Raw genomic sequence first — 8,729 nt, 5'->3', positions numbered from 1 at the left:
TGGATTGGGCTGGTACATCTTCAATTAACTTTTATCACTGGACAGAACAACACAAGGGGTTACCATGAAGGTTACCCTTGGTTTTAGACCCACTCCTACCCTCCTACCCATCCATTTCATTTGTATGGGAACTCTTGGTTCTTTGTGAAAATCAGGACCAATCATTCCAGCAATACAGGAAGCCCTGATCTTTTAACATCATGAAGAGCCCATATAGGTCAAATGGTTATCTCAACTTCTCCTTTAATGGAATCATTGTTGAGTCTTCGGGTGGAAGCAATTTTTTTCTGGGTTTTAAGCCTTCAAAACCAGCAGAGAGCCAAGCATTATGAGAAACGGATACAAAAACTTTTTGACTGGGTTCTTATATGTAATAATGAGAAGTGATATTATCATTCCACTCCTTGGTTTCTGGACTCATGTCTGGCTGGGAGAAGCAGCAACATATATTGGTTACTGTTTAGAACGTTATCTCATTCTATAGCACAGCACTCCAACTACTCAGCGTGGTGTCTCCTAGCTGGTACCACAACAGAGTCTTTAATAGGTTATAATACCATTCTGTAAGGGCATGTGCTTATAGGTGATGGGATACGTGGAGAGACCAGTGAAATCCATAGACATCTTTCCTTTCTCTCACTTCTTTCTTTCGTAGAAGCAATATTAAATGGGACACTGTGACAGTAGATAAAGATGTTCACAGACGGTATTGCTGGCAAAAACATAGCTGGCAGAAAAGACAAATCCATATCTAGAATTATTACTTACTCTAGTGAGAATAAATTAATTCCTCTGTCCCCAACTCCCATGATGGAAAAAGATCAATGTAATCAGTCTTGCACCAGGTATTTGACTGGTCTATCTCTACTCCAAATATGGGACTCATCCCAAATTATATTAGGGACTCAGCGTTGTTCCCTATAAGCAGTTGACAGATCAGCCTTGGTGAGGGAAAGACAATATTTTTGAGCCCCTGCGTATCCTCCCTCCCTGCTACTATGACCATTTGATCCATGAGCCCATTAAACAAGCCCCATTCATAAAAATTCTTATATGTATCTGATTATTGAGTACCTCCTTGGCAACAGCCGTAGGCAAAGTTCTTAATCCCTATGACCCATCCAGGGTGCTTGGTTATAAACCGGAAAATCTGACTCCGGTTAACTTAATCAGAAATAGATTTTATTGGATTGCTTTGGGTTGCTCACATTATCTATATGAAGGCTTGTAAACGAGTCTAAGAAAAAGGCAGAAGCCAAGAAAAGCTTATAGCCGAGAACAGAACAGAGGTCATGCCAGAGAAACAATCAGGTCAGGACGCTGCGTTTGACAGTCCAGTTTTTGGATGCTTGATGCCGTTTTCACTGCTAGACTTGAAATCTGCTGCAGCCTCTGAGAATATGCTCCACCTGTTGCCATGTCTTTGATTACTTCCACATGAGACTATATTCCTGGCAGAAGCATCTGTTTGGACAAACATGAGCCACATACTTCCTGCCAAAGAGCCGGGATAGGGATATCTGCCCACTTTACACCTAGTGGGAGCTGGGGTCTTGCCTCTTATCAAGTCCTAAGGGATGGGGGTATCCCACCATCTAGGAAGGTAGCTCCCAAACCTGGCAACAAATCGGCCATACCTTCCAAACCTCAGTTTTCTCATCTGTACAATGAAAAATATCCCTTTTTTACTGTTATCCTTTGCTATGTTTTAACCTAATATACTTTTTTTTAACCTAATGTACTTTTAATCCTTATCCATTGCTATGAGGATTAAATTAAATAATGCATGTGACATACAACAAATCTTGGTTGTTGTTATTTTGTTTCCATTTGTACCTCAGTATCTTTATCTCCTTGTCCTAAGATGTTTTCTGCAATTCCTAACCTTGGAACTGTCCTTTCCTTCAATTCCTGCTCCTAGACTGCTGAACACTGCTGGAAAATTTGACAAAATCTTTCTAGTTGATTCTGTTGCAAGTGAATAGTTTCTATACTCAGTGCTATTGCATACCTCTTGTCCAACTCTGCTCCCATTTTCCCAAGCAAATGAACTTGTCTCCTTAGAGACAATTCCTTCCCCTCCAACTACAAAGTTATGTATGTCTACCCCAATCATTACTATCACCCTCAACCCCAAGTCTCAAATGATGTCAAGTGTCTCCTCCCTTTAAGGGTTAATCCTTTGTCTACACTCTTCTGCTTTCTCTGGGCCCTTGCTTGAGTTTTCATCCCCTGGATTTTCTCTATCTCTCAGTCCACTGGTTTCTTTCTTGTGGCTTGCAGTATCAAATGCTGCAGAGATACTTTTTTGTACTCATTGGATATCACTTGTTCTGGAATTATTTAAACAGGACACTTACTGTTTTTGTAGGTTTGATAAATACACTTTGTAAAAATTGAAAGCAACATAGAAAAATACGAGTAAAAATCCCTTGAAATCTCTAACCCAGAGGTAACCATTCTGAACATCCTTCTTGAACCTGTATCACTATCAAATATGTGTATTTTATGTCTGGTTTTACACAGAGAAAATTTATGTGCACTTTCTTTCCTGTATAATCATTTTTTCTTTCTACGCTGAATCACCTCCACCAGAATACATACATGCTGTTATCTTACTGTTATTTCTCCCATTAAAAAACCCCCTCTGTTATCACATTCCAATTCAACTATTACCTTATTACTCTATCCCCCTTTATAGAAACATTTCCTGAAAGAATGATCAATTCTCACTGTATTGGCTTCTTCTCAGCCTTATTTCTTCTTGTCAGTTTCCTTTGTGGCTTCCTCCTCACCTTCCCAGCGTTTACGCATTGGAGTATCCCAGGTATCTGTCTTTAGATCTCTTCTCTTTTCTATCTACACTCATTTTCTGGGCAATCCCATGGGTTCTGCATATCATTTTTATTCTGTTGACTCACAAACTTATATCTTGACCCAGGGCCTCTCTGATGACCTCCAAACTCTAAATTGCCTATTGGACATTTCCACCTCTGTGCCTGACAGGCATAGCACACCCCGAACTGAACTTTTGAGTTTCACCCTCCACCCCCAACCCTGCTTCTTCTGCAATATCCCCCAATCCCATTCTAATTACTCAGACAGAAGACCTTGGAGTCATCCTTGATGCCTCTTTTTTGCTCACATCCCACATTTAAACCACCAGTAAATCCTGTTGACTCTATCTTCAAAATACATTCAATTTCCAACCACTCCTCATCCTCTCCAATGCTAACCTCCTGATCCAAACCACCATCATATGTCCCTTGGGTGATTACAATACCATCTTTACCAGTGTTCCCATGTTGTGGGTTGACTTGTGTCCCCCCAAAAAAGATATGTTGAAATTCTAACCCCCCAGTACATGTGAATGTGTTCTTATTTGGAAATAGGGTCTTTTCAGATGTAATCAATTTATGATGAGGTCATAATTCAATTAGGGTGGACCCTAATCCAATAAGACCGTTGTCCTCATAAGAAGAGAAAACAGACACAAGGAGGGCGAACAGCTCTGTGAAGAGTCAGAGACACATTGGGAGAACATCATTTGATGATGGAGGCAGAGACTGGAGTTAAGTGGTTGCAAGCCAATGAACACCAAGGATTGCCAGCCACAGTAGAAACGAGAAGAAAGGCACAGAAGAGATTCACCAGGTTTAAGAGCTGCTGACAGAGAGTAAGCCTGCTGAAACCTTGATTCTGGACTTCTAACTTCAAGTACTGTGAGAGAATAATTTTCTGTTGTTTTAAGTCACCCAGTTTGTGGTAATTTGTTAAAACAGCCCTAGGAAACTTATCCACCTTGCTTTTTCTTCTTCTCCTCTGAAGACTGTTTTTCACACAGCAAAAAATATATATAATTTATCTGATTGATGATGTCACTCAAAAACCTACATTTCCTCATAAAGTTAAACATAGAATTACCACATGATTCAGCAATTCCACTGCTACATATATGCCCCAAAGAATTTAAAGCAAGGATTCAAGTTATACTTGTACACCAGTGATCACAGCAGCATTATTCAGAATAGTCAAAAGGTGGAAACCCAAATGTCCATCAACAGGTGAATGGTATATTTTGTTTACAACTAACAAATGGTAACAATGGAATATTATTCAGACTTAAAACTGAAGTGCTGATGCATGCTACAACATGGATGAACCCTGAAGAGATTATGCTAAGTGAAATAAGCCAAACACAGAAGGACAAATATTGTATGATTCCACATATACGAGGTACCTAGAATAGGAAAATTCATAGAGACAGAAAGTAAAATAGAATTTACCAGGCGCTGGAGGGAGGGTGGAATAGGAATTATTATTTAATGGGTATAGAGTTTCCATTTGGGATTATGCAAATGTTCTGGAAATAGATAGTGATGATGGTTGTACAATATTGTGAATGAATTTAATGACACTGGATTGTACACTTAAAATACGGTTAAAATGGAAAATTTCATGTTCTGTATATTTTACCATGATTTTTAGAAATGCATGAAAAAAAGGTGGTTATTACTACATGTAAAGGAAAACAAACAAACACACAAACTCAAAACAAAAGAAACAAAAAAATCTCCAATGTCCTCAATTCACTCAGAGCCCAAGTCTTTATCTTGGCCCTAAGCCTTCTCAGGCCCTAAGCAATTTGGCTCCTGACTACCTCTCTGACCTTCTGTCTCCCTGAAACACTCTTTAACCACATTGGCATCTTTGTTTCTCAGCACATTTTAACCTCAGGGCCTTTGCACTTGCCGATTCCTCTGCTTTGACTCCTACTCTCCTATCCAACTCCCATCTTCAACCCATATCTACATAGTTCTCTCCTTCCTTCCCTTCAGAACTCTGATTAAAAATCACCTCATCAGTAAGGCCTTTCCTGACTCCCCTATATAAAATTACATAACAATCTTTCTATCTCTTACTCTGCTTTACTTTTCTCCATGCACTTCTCTCTGCATACTTGTTTATTGTCTGTATCCTCTCATTTGACAGCAAGCTCCAGGAAGCCAAGGACTTTGTTTTATTCACTGCTCTATCTAGAGCAGTGATAGTAGTAGCTGCTCAGTAAGTATTTGTTGAATGAATGAATGACTATTATAACATTCTTTTGTAACTTGCAAAATACACTTCTCGCTCCTTGAAAAAAAAAAAAAAAACCTCAAGGTGTACTTAATCAAAATTGTGTTGAAATAAAGGTATTTATAGAAATAAATGAATTGGATCATTTGAAACTTCATTTATAAATTCTTTATGTCAGTTTTTTTTTTTTTGGTGGGGAGAGAGGGGTGTTTAGTCCCCTGGTGCTATTGTTTTAAATGTTTTCAGGCTGTGAAAACTTTTGAGAAATGATGTTGATCCTTTCTCCAGAAAAATATTCAAATAACACACAAAGTTTTGCATGTAATTTTATGGGCGCTATGGGCCACCTGAAGCCCATCTATTGAACCCTTTTAGATCTATAAACCTATCATATTTTATAGTTAGACTGGGCCTCCTATAATTCAAAGCCTGAGCTCTACTGAGAACATCATCTTCACTGCTAGGCCATCTTAGCTTATTCAGCTTCAGTGGGAAGTGTAGCTTAAGATTTGATCTCTCTGCAGGTCAGTTCTTTACCTTTCAGCAATGATCACTAACCTCATTTGCTCAAGCAACAGTTTGACTTTATATTTATCACACATAATTCTAAGTTTTAGAAGAGTTACTTTGTGGTAAGTATAACTGTTCCCAAACTTAGAATTACATGTGATAAATATAAAGCGTTCAGACTCAGCACTTGTGAATTTCTAGATATACTGCTGAGTACACTAGTAAATTCTCACTCATGGTCCTACAACATGCACACAGAGTAATGACAATTTAGGATATACAAAAACCAAATGCTGTACACTGCTCAGCCTTCTGTAGCCCTTCATGCTATGGAAGCTACTTTCTCTGAGGTCACTAGTAAGTCTTTAATTGCTAAACCCAATGGCTTAGAAGTCATCCTACTCAACCTCTCTATAACATCTGACAATGTTGATCACTGCTTCCTTGACACAATTTTCATCGTTTTATGGCTTCCTTGACACTTGCTTCTCCTTATTGTTTTGCTGCCCACTCTGGCCTCACCCCAGCCTCTTTCCTTGTCCCATCTTCTTTATCAGGCTCATACCAGGATGTTCCCTTGGACCCCTTTTCATTTCAGTGTATACTCTCTCCCTGGGCAGACTTACCAGGACTTAATCATCATCTAAAGGTGAATGGCTCCCCAGGCCTTCAGCGCTACCTTCTTCTTCCAGAGCTCTAGATCTGTATTTCCAACTGGAGTACTGTGTGTCTCACAAATTCTAACTATTTAACACATCCAACAATGCCCCAAACCTGCTCTCCACTTCCTTATCTCAGTTCGTGGCAGCAGCATCTACCCAGTCACTAGGGTTAGAGTCACACATCACACCTCCTTTCTGTCCATCACTATGGCTGGCTTGGGTTGTTGCATCAACAGTCAACATAACATGGTGGTTAACAGTAAGGACTCTGGAGCTGGATTGCCAGGGTTCAAACCCAGCTCTACTACTTGCTAAGTGGTTGACCTTGAGCAAGATTCTTAACTGCTCTGTCTCAGTTTACTCACCTCTAAAATGAGAAGAGTGATAGTAGCTACCTCCTGGGGTCTCTGTGGGGATTAAATAAGTTTGTATTTGTGAAGCATTTAGAACAGTGTCTGTCACAGAGTAAAGGCTACATAGGTGCTTGTTAGTAAATTGGTTACTGGTTTGTCCCTACTCTAGTCCATCCTTCACACCGCTAACAGAGGTTTTCGAGGGGCTGCCAGTTACTGAGTGGTCAACCAGAGGTCAGTCATTATGCTAAGTGCTTTATGTACAGAATTTCATTTAATCTTCATAACTACCTGTCAGGGAAGTGCTATTATTCCCATTTGAGAGATGAGGAAACTGAGGCATTAAGCGCTAATGTACTTGGCCCAAAGTCACACACTATAAATGCCAGAGTTGGGATTTTAATTCAGGTCTGTCTATTCCCAGAGCCATAGTTCAAAACCAGGAAGCCATACTACACTGCTTTCCCAAGGCAGAGTTAGTCACTGCAAAGACTTCAAAGATCCCGCACTGCCTATGCTGTCATGATCTATTCCTTTACAATTTTATTCCAACTTAACTTTATTTCCTGCAACTTCCCTCTATGTGGCTGTGCTTTCCTTCCTCTTTCCTTCTCTCCTTCCCTTCTTTCCTTCCTTCTTTCTTTTCTTCGTCAACATTTATTGAATGCTTGAATGCCAGGCACCACGCTAAATTAGAGAAAATGAGAGAAAAGAGCAATTTATCTTCAAGGAGCTCATAGTCTGACGCAAATTATTATTGACAATACAGTGAGGAGAGTGCACCAGGGGGATGCGGGAGCCAGAATGGGTAAGGGAGGTAAGGGGATGGGGACAGTTTCTTTGAGGCAGGGACATTTAGCTGCCTTAAAGGATATTCTGGTCAGACAACTTCTTGCCATTCTCTAACAGCCCTGAATTCTCTTTGCTTTTTGCCTTTGAGATCTCTGGAGGTGTCTTTCTCCCTGTCAGATAGTTGTTTAAGACTGTATTTGAAAGCCACTTTTTCTGGGATACCCTCCTTCCCTTCCTAGTCAGCTGAATGTGTCCTTGTAGATACCTCAGTTACAGTGCATATCACATTGTAATCTAGATATTGGCCTATCTGCTGTCTATCTGACTGGATTTTGATGTCCTCCAAGGAAAAGACAGTCTTATTTATTTATTTATTTTTATAAATTTCTTTATTTACTTATTTATTTTTGGCTGCATTGGGTCTTTGTTTCTGCTTGTGGACTTTCTCTAGTTGCGGTGAGCGGGGGCTACTATTGGTTGTGGTGCGCAGGCTTCTCATTGCAGTGGCTTCTCTTGTTGTAGAGCACGGGCTCTAGAGCGTAGGCTCAGTAGCTGTGGCGCAGGGGCTTAGTTGCTCTGCAGCATGTGGGATCTTCCCGGACCAGGGCTCGAACCCGTGTCCCCTGCATTGGCTGGCGGATTCTTTTTTTTTTTTTTTTTTTGTGGTATGCGGGCCTCTCACTGCTGTGGCCTCTCCCGTTGCAGAGCACAGGCTCCGGACGCACGGGCTCAGCCGCCATGGCTCACGGGCCCAGCCGCTCCGCGGCACGTGGGATCCTCCCGGACCCGGGCACGAACCCATGTCCCCTGCATCGGCAGGCGGACTCCCAACCACCGCGCCACCAGGGAAGCCCCTGGCTGGCGGATTCTTAACCACTGCATCACCAGGGAAGCCCTATTTTTGAACTGTCCTTCATTCCCAAAGTGGCATGGCTGGCATATCATAGTGTTCAGTAAAATTTTGATGAATGAAGAGTTATTTTCCTATTTACAAAAGAAAGTGTAAGAGTTACTTCTGATTCAGACTAAAACTATTCAGATTATCATTCTTAGTACCTTAGCACAGTACTCTGTAGAAAGTAGGTTTTCAATAAATACTAAGTATTTGATTGTTCTGTCAATGAACTATCTGAAGTAATGCTAGGAATAAGAAACTTATTATTAAATTTAATTCTGTAGATAAACTAAGATTTTCAGGTCCAACTGAGTCTTGGGGCTCTGGATCCAGCATAAGAAAAATTAAGAATTATTGGTAATAGTATTGAGGATTTCCTGTCTTCTCTGGGTTGAGTCATGGTTCCAGAATCTTGCGCACAGTTAAGGTACCAAGGTA

Source organism: Leucopleurus acutus (assembly GCF_964270905.1).
Source record: "Leucopleurus acutus genome assembly, chromosome: 2".
In the NCBI taxonomy this organism is placed as follows: domain Eukaryota; kingdom Metazoa; phylum Chordata; class Mammalia; order Artiodactyla; family Delphinidae; genus Leucopleurus; species Leucopleurus acutus.
The sequence above is the reverse complement of the archived record's forward strand: the minus strand, read 5'-3'. Positions refer to the sequence as shown.